Source organism: Strongylocentrotus purpuratus, unplaced genomic scaffold (genome assembly GCF_000002235.5).
Source record: "Strongylocentrotus purpuratus isolate Spur 01 unplaced genomic scaffold, Spur_5.0 spur5_scaffold_3, whole genome shotgun sequence".
NCBI lineage: Eukaryota > Metazoa > Echinodermata > Echinoidea > Camarodonta > Strongylocentrotidae > Strongylocentrotus > Strongylocentrotus purpuratus.
Genome location: NW_022145609.1, coordinates 9,011,530 through 9,029,183, shown reverse-complemented (window position 1 = coordinate 9,029,183; position 17,654 = coordinate 9,011,530).

Sequence of the window (17,654 nt, the reverse complement as noted above, 5' to 3'; positions counted from 1 at the left end):
CCACTAGACTAAAGTGTCACATTGCTAATCTCCATGTTTTTTTTTCATACTTATACTTATTGTTGTAGATGTAGCAAAAGAAAAAAACGCAACAGCTGGGGGTCGAACCCGATACCTTCCAGTTATCAGACGATTGCCTACCCACTAGACTAAAGTGTCACATTGCTAATCTTCATGTATTCTTCATACTTACACTAATTGTTGTAGATGTAGCAAAAGATGTTTTCTGACTAATTCAGAGAGTCGCTTGTTAAAGAAAGAGTATTACATGCTATTTTTTCTTTGTTGAGGGGGGGGGGTGTCCCCTTTAAAAAAGAGATGACAAGTCAATATTATGGAGTGAAGAAAAAAAAATAACATGGGTTTATATAAAGGAGAAACTGAGACTCGAACCGAGTACATTGCATTGTGAAGTGATCACTTTTATCCACAAGACCATTTTGCCTCACCGTGATAACTGGTTCGCTTTTTGTTGTTAACACTTTCTGCATGCTAATGACTTTACAAAATGTGCCGATTTACTGATTTGACGCTTTCGGGATGCATTATTATCATCATTTTTGTAGTCCGATGTTGTCAAGATTGCCCGTATTTTTTTTCTTTCAGTTACTGATATTACTGATATAATAGTGAGGTTTTATGTTTATTTCATTTAATTTGCAAACTGCTGACTTAAACTTAAAGTGATATGACAAGAGGCCACTGCCCTCACATAGTATAATGAATAGAACACGGGTCTATTCAATTCAGTATATGCTACGAATTCTATAACAGGGCACCAATGAATAGGGAAGCTTGGCTATTCGATTCTGTTTTCAATAGCTTGCACCTGCAATTTTTGAATAGTTACGTAACAAACTACTCAGCTCTTTCTGACATGGCATCAATAATATTAGTGAATTGAAAACAAACCTGACCCTCCCTTCATTGAGTGACTTTTGTTTGGTCAAATGCGAGGATTACCAAAGAGGAGGTAATAATAGCATTCCTGACATTGCAACAATGACCGCGTTATTTTGATGCATTGTCCCTAAACCTACCGAAGAGGCTCTTTGTCCTTGTCTGGGAGGACAAGCACTTTAGACTGGGGCTGTAGTCTGATTTCAAGAAAGGAAAACAATTTCGGGACAGCTCAAAATAATGCTTGGAAATGGAAATTCAAATGATACCGTTTTAAAAACCAGAAAGATATGGTTTGAGGACAAGAAGCAGGATGTAATTCATTGCTCGGCAATCTTGACTGTATTTAAAACAGAGCATCCAATATACCTGATATTTAATAGTACTGTACAATGTCAATTAAATAAAATAACTAAATAAACATACAAATAATGGACCTCTTTAGCCAAGACTGTGGATTTTTATTGTTGAGCACTAAATGATTCTGCTCGGTCATACAGGCTAGGTGGGGGAATGCTTTCAATAGACTTAAATTTGAAAGGCCCTTTGTATCACTTCGTGCAAAATGACATAGGGCACTTCTAATAAATTTATACGAGAAGTAAAACCCTGTTCATCATTGTTTTCGTGTTGCAAAGTTGTTTACAGACTGAAAAAGGGATAGTACGGGACTGTAGAGAGTGAATAAAACTAGGAAATTATAATTGCAAATGTAAAACAACGTTGTAAACCTAGCAATAAGAGGCTCTTGAATGCAGTTTTTAAATGGACATGGCTTTGGGATTGCCAGCTAGCTGTCGATTGCCAGCTAGCTGTCGATTGCCAGCTAGCTGTCGATTGCCAGCTAGCTGTCGATTGCCAGCTAGCTGTCTAGATGGGACCCCCCTGGCGATTAATGTGGGGGGGGGGGGTGATTTTTCAAATTTTCGAGGGCCAAACAAAAAAATAGTGCTCTCTACCCCCCCCCCCCCTCCCCTTTCCCCCTCTACCACTGAGTGAAATATCGGCCGGCACGATTTTTTTTTCTACATTGCTCCCCCCCCCCCCGCAAAAGGTCCCTATTTTCTCATTGTTTTACATCAACAACAACAACAACAATAATATTTATTATAAAACTCAAAAATTGGTTTGTTTTTATAAATAATAATATCTGCCCGGCAAAATATTTGAAGTAAGTATGTAGATTAAGATCATCAGACTTTATTACACTGATGAGGTGTATTGGGTTCTCTTCACTTGTCTCTTTCTGGCTCTCTTTCTCTTTCTCTCTCTCTCTCTCTCTCTCTCATTGGGACTGAAAAAGTATTGAATGTAATAATGTTTGATAAATAGATAAAACAGGATTCCTGTCCTTCTTGTACTTCGTAAATATAATACTTTACCTTGCTTACAAGTTAATTGCAAGCTCATTGTATAGATCAATTAAGAGAATAGCAATAAATATGGACTTTGAGTGAGATCAAAATGGGTTTGACATCAGTTTTTCTTTTTCAAAGATTAAAAAAAAAGCAACAGCTGGGTGTCGAACCCGATACCTTCCAGTTACCAGGCGATTGCCTACCCACTAGACTAAAGTGTCACATTGCTAATCTCCATGTTTTTTTTTCATACTTATACTTATTGTTGTAGATGTAGCAAAAGAAAAAAACGCAACAGCTGGGGGTCGAACCCGATACCTTCCAGTTACCAGGCGATTGCCTACCCACTAGACTAAAGTGTCACATTGCTAATCTCCATGTTTTTTTTTCATACTTATACTTATTGTTGTAGATGTAGCAAAAGAAAAAAACGCAACAGCTGGGGGTCGAACCCGATACCTTCCAGTTATCAGACGATTGCCTACCCACTAGACTAAAGTGTCACATTGCTAATCTTCATGTATTCTTCATACTTACACTAATTGTTGTAGATGTAGCAAAAGATGTTTTCTGACTAATTCAGAGAGTCGCTTGTTAAAGAAAGAGTATTACATGCTATTTTTTCTTTGTTGAGGGGGGGGGGGTGTCCCCTTTAAAAAAGAGATGACAAGTCAATATTATGGAGTGAAGAAAAAAAAATAACATGGGTTTATATAAAGGAGAAACTGAGACTCGAACCGAGTACATTGCATTGTGAAGTGATCACTTTTATCCACAAGACCATTTTGCCTCACCGTGATAACTGGTTCGCTTTTTGTTGTTAACACTTTCTGCATGCTAATGACTTTACAAAATGTGCCGATTTACTGATTTGACGCTTTCGGGATGCATTATTATCATCATTTTTGTAGTCCGATGTTGTCAAGATTGCCCGTATTTTTTTTCTTTCAGTTACTGATATTACTGATATAATAGTGAGGTTTTATGTTTATTTCATTTAATTTGCAAACTGCTGACTTAAACTTAAAGTGATATGACAAGAGGCCACTGCCCTCACATAGTATAATGAATAGAACACGGGTCTATTCAATTCAGTATATGCTACGAATTCTATAACAGGGCACCAATGAATAGGGAAGCTTGGCTATTCGATTCTGTTTTCAATAGCTTGCACCTGCAATTTTTGAATAGTTACGTAACAAACTACTCAGCTCTTTCTGACATGGCATCAATAATATTAGTGAATTGAAAACAAACCTGACCCTCCCTTCATTGAGTGACTTTTGTTTGGTCAAATGCGAGGATTACCAAAGAGGAGGTAATAATAGCATTCCTGACATTGCAACAATGACCGCGTTATTTTGATGCATTGTCCCTAAACCTACCGAAGAGGCTCTTTGTCCTTGTCTGGGAGGACAAGCACTTTAGACTGGGGCTGTAGTCTGATTTCAAGAAAGGAAAACAATTTCGGGACAGCTCAAAATAATGCTTGGAAATGGAAATTCAAATGATACCGTTTTAAAAACCAGAAAGATATGGTTTGAGGACAAGAAGCAGGATGTAATTCATTGCTCGGCAATCTTGACTGTATTTAAAACAGAGCATCCAATATACCTGATATTTAATAGTACTGTACAATGTCAATTAAATAAAATAACTAAATAAACATACAAATAATGGACCTCTTTAGCCAAGACTGTGGATTTTTATTGTTGAGCACTAAATGATTCTGCTCGGTCATACAGGCTAGGTGGGGGAATGCTTTCAATAGACTTAAATTTGAAAGGCCCTTTGTATCACTTCGTGCAAAATGACATAGGGCACTTCTAATAAATTTATACGAGAAGTAAAACCCTGTTCATCATTGTTTTCGTGTTGCAAAGTTGTTTACAGACTGAAAAAGGGATAGTACGGGACTGTAGAGAGTGAATAAAACTAGGAAATTATAATTGCAAATGTAAAACAACGTTGTAAACCTAGCAATAAGAGGCTCTTGAATGCAGTTTTTAAATGGACATGGCTTTGGGGCTACCCGCTACCGCCGCCAGGCTACGCTGTCAGCTAGCTGGCTGTCGATTGCCAGCTAGCTGTCGATTGCCAGCTAGCTGTCGATTGCCAGCTAGCTGTCTAGATGGGACCCCCCTGGCGATTAATGTGGGGGGGGGGGGTGATTTTTCAAATTTTCGAGGGCCAAACAAAAAAATAGTGCTCTACGCTAGCTAGCTGACTACCGCCAGCTAGCTGACGACCGCCAGCTACCCCCTCCAAAAAAAAAAAAAAAAGACCCCCCCCCAAAAAAAAGACCCCCAAAGGGGCTCCCTTACAGTTTTTCCTACACTTAGCTGCTCCCCCCTCACCACAGGCCCTTTTTCCAAGTTTTTTTGAGGAATCCATTGACATATTGAGATTTGGAACCCTTTCCCATACATCAACATTACCAACAATAATTATTTTATCACTCTTTGAGTGAGATAAAAATGGGTTTAACATTAGTTTTTCTTTTTCAAAAATTTATACAAAAAAACACTAGCTGGGAGTCGAACCCGATACCTTCCAGTTGCCAGGCGTTTGCCTATCCACTAGACTGATGTGTCACACTGGTAATCTCCATGTATTTTTTTCATATTGATACTATTTATTGTTGTAGATGTAGCAAAAGAGGTATTCTAACTAATTCAGAGAGTCGCTTGTTAAAGAAAGAGTATCAAATTTTATTTTATCCTTTGTTGAGGAGGTGGGGGGGGGGGGGGGGGGAGGTGTCCCCTTTAAAAAAGGAGATGGAAACGTCAATATCATGGGGTAAAAAAAAAAGGAAAAAAAATAACATGAGGTATAAAGAAAAAGCAGGGAGTCGAACCCGAGTACATACATACATCGCGTTATGAAGCGATCAGTCTTATCCACAAGACCACTTTGCCTCACTGCTACTAACTGGTTCGCTTTTTGGTCTTATAGCACTTTTTGCATGTTAATGACTTTAATATGTTGATTTACTGATTTAACGATTTCGGGATGCATAATTATTCATACTTTTGCAGTCCGCTGTTGTCAAGATTGCCCGTAAATGTTTTTTTTTCAGTTACTGATATTTCTGATATAATAGTGAGGTTTTATGTTATTTTCATTTATTTTGCAAACTGCTGACTTAAAAGTTCAAGTGATATGAAAATAGGCCACTGCCCTGACATAGCATAATGAACAGAACACGGATCTATTCCATTTAGGATATGCTACGAATTCTATAACAGGGCACCAATGAATAGGGAAGCTTGGCTATTAGATTCCGTGTTCAATAGCTTGCACCTGCAATGTTTGAATAGTTACGTAACAAATTATTCAGCTCTTTCTGACATGGCATCAATTAATGAATTGAAGAAAAAAAAACCCGACCCTCCCTTCATTGACGGAATATTTTTGTCAATTGCGAGGATTACATAAGAGGTAAGTTCTGACATTGCGACAATGACCGCATTATGTTGATGTATTGTCCATAAAGGTACTGAGGAGGTCTTTCTCCTTGTCTGCATGGAGGACACGCACTTTGAATATCCCCATAGAAAAAGGATAGAATGGGACTGTAGTCTCATTTAAAGAAAGGAAAACAACTTCAGTTCAAGACAGTTCAAAATAATGCTGGGAAATGGAAATTAAAATGATACCGTTTTAAAAACCAGTTAGATATGGTTTTTGAACAAGAAGCATGAGAAAATTCATTGCTCGGCAATCTGGACTGTATTTGAAACAGAGCATCCAATATTTCTGATATTTAATAGTATACTGTAAATGAAAGAATATAACTAAAAAAAATAATAAGAATGGACCTCTTTACCCAAGGCTGTGTGTCTTTGTCGAGCACAAAATGATTCTGCTCGGGTATGCAGGCCAGTTGTTACCCATATTGGGCTTGAATAGACTTGAATTGAAAGACCCTTTGTTTCACCTCGCGAAGTTTGGGCGCTTTCATATGAGAAGTAAAACCTTGCCCATCATTGAATTCATGTTGTAAAGTAACTTACAGACTGGAAAAGGATAGCATGGGAGTGTAGAGAGTGAATAAAAGGAAGAAAGTAGTACTGAAAATGTAAAAAACTTGTTTAACCTGGCAATAAGGGACTCTTGAATGTAGTTTAAAAATTGGACATGACTTTGGGGCTAACGCTACCGGCCGCCGGCTACGCTGACGACCGCCGGCTAGCTGACGACCGCCAGCTACCCCCTCCAAAAAAAAAAAAAGACCCCCCCCCAAAAAAAAGACCCCCAAAGGGGCTCCCTTACAGTTTTTCCTACACTCAGCTGCTCCCCCCTCACCACAGGCCCTTTTTCCAAGTTTTTTTGAGGAATCCATTGACATATTGAGATTTGGAACCCTTTCCCATACATCAACATTACCAACAATAATTATTTTATCACTCTTTGAGTGAGATAAAAATGGGTTTAACATTAGTTTTTCTTTTTCAAAGATTTATACAAAAAAACACTAGCTGGGAGTCGAACCCGATACCTTCCAGTTGCCAGGCGTTTGCCTATCCACTAGACTGATGTGTCACACTGGTAATCTCCATGTATTTTTTCATATTGATACTATTTATTGTTGTAGATGTAGCAAAAGAGGTATTCTAACTAATTCAGAGAGTCGCTTGTTAAAGAAAGAGTATCAAATTTTATTTTATCCTTTGTTGAGGAGGTGGGGGGGGGGGGAGGGGGGGGAGGTGTCCCCTTTAAAAAAGGAGATGGAAACGTCAATATCATGGGGTAAAAAAGAAAGGAAAAAAAATAACATGAGGTATAAAGAAAAAGCTGGGAGTCGAACCCGAGTACATACATACATCGCGTTATGAAGCGATCAGTCTTATCCACAAGACCACTTTGCCTCACTGCTACTAACTGGTTCGCTTTTTGGTCTTATAGCACTTTTTGCATGTTAATGACTTTAATATGTTGATTTACTGATTTAACGATTTCGGGATGCATAATTATTCATACTTTTGCAGTCTGCTGTTGTCAAGATTGCCCGTAAATGTTTTTTTTTCAGTTACTGATATTTCTGATATAATAGTGAGGTTTTATGTTATTTTCATTTATTTTGCAAACTGCTGACTTAAACTTCAAGTGATATGAAAATAGGACATAAGAGGTAAGTTCTGACATTGCGACAATGACCGCATTATGTTGATGTATTGTCCATAAAGGTACTGAGGAGGTCTTTCTCCTTGTCTGCATGGAGGACACGCACTTTGAATATCCCCATAGAAAAAGGATAGAATGGGACTGTAGTCTCATTTAAAGAAAGGAAAACAACTTCAGTTCAAGACAGTTCAAAATAATGCTGGGAAATGGAAATTAAAATGATACCGTTTTAAAAACCAGTTAGATATGGTTTTTGAACAAGAAGCATGAGAAAATTCATTGCTCGGCAATCTGGACTGTATTTGAAACAGAGCATCCAATATTTCTGATATTTAATAGTATACTGTAAATGAAAGAATATAACTAAAAAAAATAATAAGAATGGACCTCTTTACCCAAGGCTGTGTGTCTTTGTCGAGCACAAAATGATTCTGCTCGGGTATGCAGGCCAGTTGTTACCCATATTGGGCTTGAATAGACTTGAATTGAAAGACCCTTTGTTTCACCTCGCGAAGTTTGGGCGCTTTCATATGAGAAGTAAAACCTTGCCCATCATTGAATTCATGTTGTAAAGTAACTTACAGACTGGAAAAGGATAGCATGGGAGTGTAGAGAGTGAATAAAAGGAAGAAAGTAGTACTGAAAATGTAAAAAACTTGTTTAACCTGGCAATAAGGGACTCTTGAATGTAGTTTAAAAATTGGACATGACTTTGGGGCTAACGCTACCGACGACCGCCAGCTACCCCCTCCAAAAAAAAAAAAAGACCCCCCCCCCCCAAAAAAAAGACCCCCAAAGGGGCTCCCTTACAGTTTTTCCTACACTCAGCTGCTCCCCCCTCACCACAGGCCCTTTTTCCAAGTTTTTTTTGAGGAATCCATTGACATATTGAGATTTGGAACCCTTTCCCATACATCAACATTACCAACAATAATTATTTTATCACTCTTTGAGTGAGATAAAAATGGGTTTAACATTAGTTTTTCTTTTTCAAAGATTTATACAAAAAAACACTAGCTGGGAGTCGAACCCGATACCTTCCAGTTGCCAGGCGTTTGCCTATCCACTAGACTGATGTGTCACACTGGTAATCTCCATGTATTTTTTCATATTGATACTATTTATTGTTGTAGATGTAGCAAAAGAGGTATTCTAACTAATTCAGAGAGTCGCTTGTTAAAGAAAGAGTATCAAATTTTATTTTATCCTTTGTTGAGGAGGTGGGGGGGGGGGGGGGGGAGGTGTCCCCTTTAAAAAAGGAGATGGAAACGTCAATATCATGGGGTAAAAAAAAAAGGAAAAAAAATAACATGAGGTATAAAGAAAAAGCTGGGAGTCGAACCCGAGTACATACATACATCGCGTTATGAAGCGATCAGTCTTATCCACAAGACCACTTTGCCTCACTGCTACTAACTGGTTCGCTTTTGGTCTTATAGCACTTTTTGCATGTTAATGACTTTAATATGTTGATTTACTGATTTAACGATTTCGGGATGCATAATTATTCATACTTTTGCAGTCCGCTGTTGTCAAGATTGCCCGTAAATGTTTTTTTTTCAGTTACTGATATTTCTGATATAATAGTGAGGTTTTATGTTATTTTCATTTATTTTGCAAACTGCTGACTTAAAAGTTCAAGTGATATGAAAATAGGCCACTGCCCTGACATAGCATAATGAACAGAACACGGATCTATTCCATTTAGGATATGCTACGAATTCTATAACAGGGCACCAATGAATAGGGAAGCTTGGCTATTAGATTCCGTGTTCAATAGCTTGCACCTGCAATGTTTGAATAGTTACGTAACAAATTATTCAGCTCTTTCTGACATGGCATCAATTAATGAATTGAAGAAAAAAAAACCCGACCCTCCCTTCATTGACGGAATATTTTTGTCAATTGCGAGGATTACATAAGAGGTAAGTTCTGACATTGCGACAATGACCGCATTATGTTGATGTATTGTCCATAAAGGTACTGAGGAGGTCTTTCTCCTTGTCTGCATGGAGGACACGCACTTTGAATATCCCCATAGAAAAAGGATAGAATGGGACTGTAGTCTCATTTAAAGAAAGGAAAACAACTTCAGTTCAAGACAGTTCAAAATAATGCTGGGAAATGGAAATTAAAATGATACCGTTTTAAAAACCAGTTAGATATGGTTTTTGAACAAGAAGCATGAGAAAATTCATTGCTCGGCAATCTGGACTGTATTTGAAACAGAGCATCCAATATTTCTGATATTTAATAGTATACTGTAAATGAAAGAATATAACTAAAAAAAATAATAAGAATGGACCTCTTTACCCAAGGCTGTGTGTCTTTGTCGAGCACAAAATGATTCTGCTCGGGTATGCAGGCCAGTTGTTACCCATATTGGGCTTGAATAGACTTGAATTGAAAGACCCTTTGTTTCACCTCGCGAAGTTTGGGCGCTTTCATATGAGAAGTAAAACCTTGCCCATCATTGAATTCATGTTGTAAAGTAACTTACAGACTGGAAAAGGATAGCATGGGAGTGTAGAGAGTGAATAAAAGGAAGAAAGTAGTACTGAAAATGTAAAAAACTTGTTTAACCTGGCAATAAGGGACTCTTGAATGTAGTTTAAAAATTGGACATGACTTTGGGGCTAACGCTACCGGCCGCCGGCTACGCTGACGACCGCCAGCTACCCCCTCCAAAAAAAAAAAAAAAGACCCCCCCCCCCCAAAAAAAAAAGACCCCCAAAGGGGCTCCCTTACAGTTTTTCCTACACTCAGCTGCTCCCCCCTCACCACAGGCCCTTTTTCCAAGTTTTTTTGAGGAATCCATTGAAATATTGAGATTTGGAACCCTTTCCCATACATCAACATTACCAACAATAATTATTTTATCACTCTTTGAGTGAGATAAAAATGGGTTTAACATTAGTTTTTCTTTTTCAAAGATTTATACAAAAAAACACTAGCTGGGAGTCGAACCCGATACCTTCCAGTTGCCAGGCGTTTGCCTATCCACTAGACTGATGTGTCACACTGGTAATCTCCATGTATTTTTTCATATTGATACTATTTATTGTTGTAGATGTAGCAAAAGAGGTATTCTAACTAATTCAGAGAGTCGCTTGTTAAAGAAAGAGTATCAAATTTTATTTTATCCTTTGTTGAGGAGGTGGGGGGGAGGGGGGAGGTGTCCCCTTTAAAAAAGGAGATGGAAACGTCAATATCATGGGGTAAAAAAAAAAGAAAAAAAAATAACATGAGGTATAAAGAAAAAGCTGGGAGTCGAACCCGAGTACATACATACATCGCGTTATGAAGCGATCAGTCTTATCCACAAGACCACTTTGCCTCACTGCTACTAACTGGTTCGCTTTTTGGTCTTATAGCACTTTTTGCATGTTAATGACTTTAATATGTTGATTTACTGATTTAACGATTTCGGGATGCATAATTATTCATACTTTTGCAGTCCGATGTTGTCAAGATTGCCCGTAAATGTTTTTTTTTCAGTTACTGATATTTCTGATATAATAGTGAGGTTTTATGTTATTTTCATTTATTTTGCAAACTGCTGACTTAAACTTCAAGTGATATGAAAATAGGCCACTGCCCTGACATAGCATAATGAACAGAACACGGATCTATTCCATTTAGGATATGCTACGAATTCTATAACAGGGCACCAATGAATAGGGAAGCTTGGCTATTAGATTCCGTGTTCAATAGCTTGCACCTGCAATGTTTGAATAGTTACGTAACAAATTATTCAGCTCTTTCTGACATGGCATCAATTAATGAATTGAAGAAAAAAAAACCCGACCCTCCCTTCATTGACGGAATATTTTTGTCAATTGCGAGGATTACATAAGAGGTAAGTTCTGACATTGCGACAATGACCGCATTATGTTGATGTATTGTCCATAAAGGTACTGAGGAGGTCTTTCTCCTTGTCTGCATGGAGGACACGCACTTTGAATATCCCCATAGAAAAAGGATAGAATGGGACTGTAGTCTCATTTAAAGAAAGGAAAACAACTTCAGTTCAAGACAGTTCAAAATAATGCTGGGAAATGGAAATTAAAATGATACCGTTTTAAAAACCAGTTAGATATGGTTTTTGAACAAGAAGCATGAGAAAATTCATTGCTCGGCAATCTGGACTGTATTTGAAACAGAGCATCCAATATTTCTGATATTTAATAGTATACTGTAAATGAAAGAATATAACTAAAAAAAATAATAAGAATGGACCTCTTTACCCAAGGCTGTGTGTCTTTGTCGAGCACAAAATGATTCTGCTCGGGTATGCAGGCCAGTTGTTACCCATATTGGGCTTGAATAGACTTGAATTGAAAGACCCTTTGTTTCACCTCGCGAAGTTTGGGCGCTTTCATATGAGAAGTAAAACCTTGCCCATCATTGAATTCATGTTGTAAAGTAACTTACAGACTGGAAAAGGATAGCATGGGAGTGTAGAGAGTGAATAAAAGGAAGAAAGTAGTACTGAAAATGTAAAAAACTTGTTTAACCTGGCAATAAGGGACTCTTGAATGTAGTTTAAAAATTGGACATGACTTTGGGGCTAACGCTACCGGCCACCGGCTACGCTGACGACCGCCAGCTAGCTGACCACCCCCCCCCCCCCCCCCCCAAAAAAAAAAAAAACCCAAAGGGGCTCCCTTTACATTTTTTTCCTACACTGCTCCCCCTCAACATAGGCCGTTTTTGTTTCTTTTTCTTAAAAAAATACACTAGCTGGGGATCAAACCTGATACCTTTTACTTACTAGGCGGTCGCCTATCCACGAGACCACTTTGGCTCAATGCGATTACCTGGTTCACATTTAGTTGTTATCACTGTGCTTTTAGTTGGTAATACTTTTAGCTATCCGACGACAGGCGCAGATACCCCTTAAAGGCAGGCGCGGATCCAGGGGGCCGAGGGGGCCTTGCCCCCCCCCCCCCCACCCCCGCAAAAAAAAAAAAGAGAGAGAAAGAGAGAGAGAAGGAAAAGAAGGGAAAGAGGAGAGAAAGGGAAAGAAAGAAGAAGAAGAAGACGAAAAAAAGGGGAAAGGAAGCAGATCGGGGGGGGGGCGAAGGGGCCTTGCCTCCCACTTGTAAACTCCCCCCCCCCCTCCCCTGCTAAAAAAATAAAAGAGAAGGACGGAAAGGGAAAGAAAAAAGGAAAAGAGGAGCTAAAGGGAAGGAAAAAATAAAGGACGAAGAAAAGAGAAGAGCGGGATATCAGTTACAATTTTTCCGCCAACAAGTTGTAGTTTGGGGGCGGCCAAAAGGCCTTTGCCCCCCCCCCCCCTCACCCACGCCCCCCTCCCCCACCCCGAAAGGGGGTAGGAAGGAAAAGGGGAAAAAGGAGAGCTAAAAGAAACAAAAAGGAGGAAGAAGGAAAGAAAAAGGGTTTAAAGAAGGGAGAACACCTGCGAATAATCCCGCCAACAAGGTGTAGAACGGGGGGGGGGGGCGAAGGGGCATTAGGGACTTTTAAATCTGCGTGGACTGATACGTGGTACTTCCATTCACGGCAGTGCTTTAAAAGGACGTCGATCGTAGCATAGACCTATTGTCTTCGTGCGAATCTAAAAGTCCCTATTGCCTCCTCCAGCAAACTTAAAACAGATAGGTAGAGATCAGTGTCGATTTTTCACGCCAATAGTCCGGCAGCCAAATCCAGATTATTGGCCTAACCTTGTTTTATGGTCTATAGTTTTTTTTTTCAATGGATTTTGATTGCTTAGACCTTCTATTTCAAGAATCCGATTGCTGACACTCTGTCAGCCTTGAGCAATTTAAGATATATGACGTCATACAAAATGGCCGCCAAAGTACATGATTTTCCTTTAAAAATGAATAATAAATATATAATAAGGATTTTTTCTACAATTTTTGGCAGCCAAATGTCTGTATCTCTCTAGAACCATCACTAAAAATGTGTTTCGTGGTGTTGCATGGCCAGAGATGACCAGCTTATTTGCATATTTTGAAATAGCGCCCTCTATAAACATATTAATTTGAATAAAATATGTGTGCCAGCCAAATGCCAATTTCTTAAATCTATGTCACGTTGAAATCATATTAAATGCTTTTTTGGGAAACAATTGCAGTTGTGCTGCATTAATCTTTCATCGTGTTTGGTACAAATTTAGATACGGTAGGTGTGGGGAATGGAAGACCCTTAAGCACATTTGCATAATTTACATAAACATGAACAATGTTACACATACAGACATTTTTGTATTCTCTTTAGTATTTTTTCTCTTTATTTGGTAACGAAATTGTGGTGATGATGTAACTGATTAATAAGATAACAATGATTAATGACGTCATCACCAAAGGTCTCTCATTACCTACATGTGTAGGTAATAAGGGACAGTTACAAATCAAGACATTTTAAATACAATTTGAATGAAAATGGGATTGTTATAGTTAGTTCAAACACTTTTTGAAAGATAAACATGCAGCCAATGAACTTACTGTAATTTTGAAACGATTTTAAAACAATGGGGCCCAGAATATTTCTGGCAATATGACTTTTACATTTATCAAACTCACAGCATAGAAACAACTTCTTAAAATTAAATGCATTCAACTTAGAATGGTGACACGTACAACCAAATATGTTTCATGATAGTGCCTTTCAACATGAAATGGACAACTGGGGAGAAGTAGGCCCCCATCTTGGACCTGGTGTCCCCCATTACCTACACACATTTCTGATCAGACACTATTCATAATGTGAATTGCAACACCCATTCACAACACACAGTGGCCATAAGCTTTCTGTGATGGTTGGCACATTTCATAAACTTCCTTTTAAAACTATTTTTTTTAAGAGCCACCCCTAAATATCTGCATACACCACAACATTCAGTGAAAATTGTGTTTTTATATCAGAGCAAAATTTTACGATCAAAATTGCTTATCTTGGTCAATTTTGCCAATTTTCTCGTAGAGAGAACGCACTGTAGTCTTCGAAATGAATTGGATATATGCAGTAGTGTTGTTGAAGGCCACATATGTCGCTATATCAATATTGGAGCCAACACGGACAGACAGTGATGGGTTCAAGCTTGGTGGTCTCCAATTCCCTACACCTACCCTAAATATGTCAAGAAAAAAATGGCTATGAAAGAATTTATTTTTCAACAAATCGGTGAGAAGTGGTTTTACGGCACACATTATCATTCAATTAATAGGCTTTATTTAGACCAGCATTGCGCCAACGTCAGTGAATGTGGATAAAGCAGTTGACATCTATACTAGACAGATGCATGATTTTCAAAAGAAATTACCTGGTGGATTCTATGTCACAATTTCCAAGAATGTTCAAACCGTGGCAGCCATGAAGAAGTCAATGTTGGGGTACGAAAGTCTATGAAAAGTTGATCTACTCCAGAGTAATAGGACTGCAGACAAGTTCTAGAGAGGTCAATGTCAAGGACATTTTGTCATAAGAGCTTTCATCAGTCCCAACAGCACTTTTTGATGATTCTGGAAACGAGCACTCCCATGTCAAAGACGGACTTATAGAATTTGACAAAAGTTGAGATGTCAGCCAGGCATGAGACACTGGAACAACCTTGTACAGTCATTGATGGTTGTGCTCTGCTGTGGATGAAAATCTGATGATGTTTGCTTGGTGTTTGACAGATCCGAGAGTATTTAGAGGTCATAACGGGTCAAGAGTCTTCCAACTGAGTCCCGCGTCACTGCTGCCCTCCAAGAAACTATCTCTTACTGTTCGTCGTCGTCGTCGTTGTCATATAGATCATGGCTCACCCTTGTGACCCGTTTGATGAGACCTTTTGATCGGCATCTGTCTCCTGCAATCCGATAGAGTGTCTTTAGTATTTAGAGGGTGGCTAGTGATTTCCCTAAGGTCGTCAGTCCATCTGAGCTTGAGTCTTCCTTTGTTACGTGTTTCTTCAAAGGTACCTTGAATGATAATTTGTCAAGGTTGTCTCCTGATCTTCTGCTAACGTGACCAAACTATTGTAGCTTGTACTTGTCAATCCTGGTAGCAAGTGGCGGTTGATCTCCGATGATGGACATTAATTGTGTCCATTGGTGTTGTAATCTCTTCATGATATCCCAAGTAGCTTCCTCCAACACCACATTTCAAAGGCAGATATTGCCGAGCTTCCACCCTCCTTGACACTCATTGACCCAAGAACATTATATAAACTTGTCCACTTGATCAACTTCTTCTCCATCAACCACCATGCTCTGTTGCATGTAATTAATTTCCACCAATCATGATCTTGGTCTTTTTCACATTGAGGTAGGGTCCAAGTTATTCACTTGCACCCTTCACTCTTTTTTAAGGAGTTCTAGTAGTTCTTCTGATGTTCTTGTTATAAGTGTTGTCAGTGGCATACTGAGCAAAAACACTTAGAGGGGCAGAAAAACAATCTGCATCACCACCACTCATACATGTTACATGCAGGCCCCGCGGAACTTTTTTTTTAAAGCGGAGTGAGGGGGGGGGGGTTGAAGTATTTACGATCAAGAAGAGGGGAGCGCAAATTGGCGTGGTGTTCAAGGGGCACAGCCCCCGGAAGCTCAAGGGTTTCAGGCATTTATTAACTGTCAGATGAACATATTTTGATACCTCATTTCACCTCGGGTCACTTTCTTTCTTTCTAGTTCTAATTCTCTTTAACATACTTTATACAAAAAGTGAGGGGGGCTCTAGTCCCCTGAGCCCCGCTGTTCTGCGGACCCTGACATGTAGGCTTTTAAATAAGCATATTTTTTGCTTGACTGTGGATTTAGGATTTGTCATTTTCCAACATACGCTTAACAAATAATAATTTACTAAAAAGTGAGAAAAAACCCAGGAAAATCATGACATTTCAACAACATTTGTAAATCACTGGTATCGAATATATAAAAAGAAACAGTTTGAATTTTGTTTGGGGGTTCAACTGTCCCCAACCCCCCCCCCCCATACCCTTCCCCATTAATACACCAGAGAGTGTTGTATTGTCGGCGTATCTTAGGTTGGTGATCGTTCGTCCACCAACAGAAACTTGACCATAAAATGCCTTATGATGAATTCAGCATAGATGTTGAAAATTTATGGTGATAGGTTGCAGCCTTGACGGACAACTTGACCAATAGTGAACCTTTCGGTGTCGCCATTCTCTGCTCTTACTGTTGCTTCTTGGTATTGGTAGAGCGACTGGATGAGTTGAATTATATGTGCTGGAAAGCCCATCTAGCTCATAATCTTCCATAGGCGTTTATGTTGTACGCAGTCAAAAGCTTTGGAAAGATCAATAAAGCTAGGGAGAGAAGTTGTTGAAACGTGTCTCTAGTGTTGCTAACTTCACTATCTTTTCATGACAACAAACTACTTGATCGACATCATAATTATATGCGCGAGTCTGCAGGATGATTGGGTGCTCAGAAATAGGCAAAAGCACAAGCAGGCCTTTACCGTCAAGATGAGGTTCTTGTTGAAGTGATTCCAGGCAGTGATGTCATGCCAAGGAAAGGTCTGTCCACAACATAGTTATGATGAAGCAGGCAACATCAAAGAACAGCAAGCGATTGGAATTGATGCCAATGAGATGTATGTTAGGGTCCTAGTGGATGACACAGACGTCTACGTACTACTTTTGCATCATTATCTACATGACGGACTTATAAAACGCCAATGACCATGGAGACGCCCCTTTACAAATCGAACTGTTATTGATGTTCCTGCCAATGTAGACAAGTTAGGAGATATCATTCCATCGATGTTGGCAGGACATGCGTTGACGGGATGCGACACTCTTGGGGCATACTTTGGCATTGGATAGGGTACAATGCTGAAAGTGATGAAGCAGAAGATTCGACTTCCTTAGGACTGAGTTGGCAATGTTGATGCAGCATGGTCATATGTCATCACTCAACCTACTCAATGCTTTGCTTCATGTTATGGACAGTCAACAACCAACTGAATGTCAGAGGCTCGTATCAACGTGTGGCTATCAAGGGTCCGAAGACTAGGAGCTCCAAATACCCCCAAACCTTGCCTCACTACCTCAAACTACTGAAGCGTTTGTAGAAAATGTTAAGAGAACTCATTTGCAAACATGCGTGTGGAAGCACGCATTACAGTCACGACCTTACTTTGCAGAATTAAGTGTTAAATGACACCCTCTTCCGCATGGAATATTTTAGGGTTCCCAACACTTTAGAGGGCTTTTAAACAAATTTCAAGATTTTGAAGCAAACTTATAAACGGATATAGTCCTGTATCGTAGTGGTAGTTCGT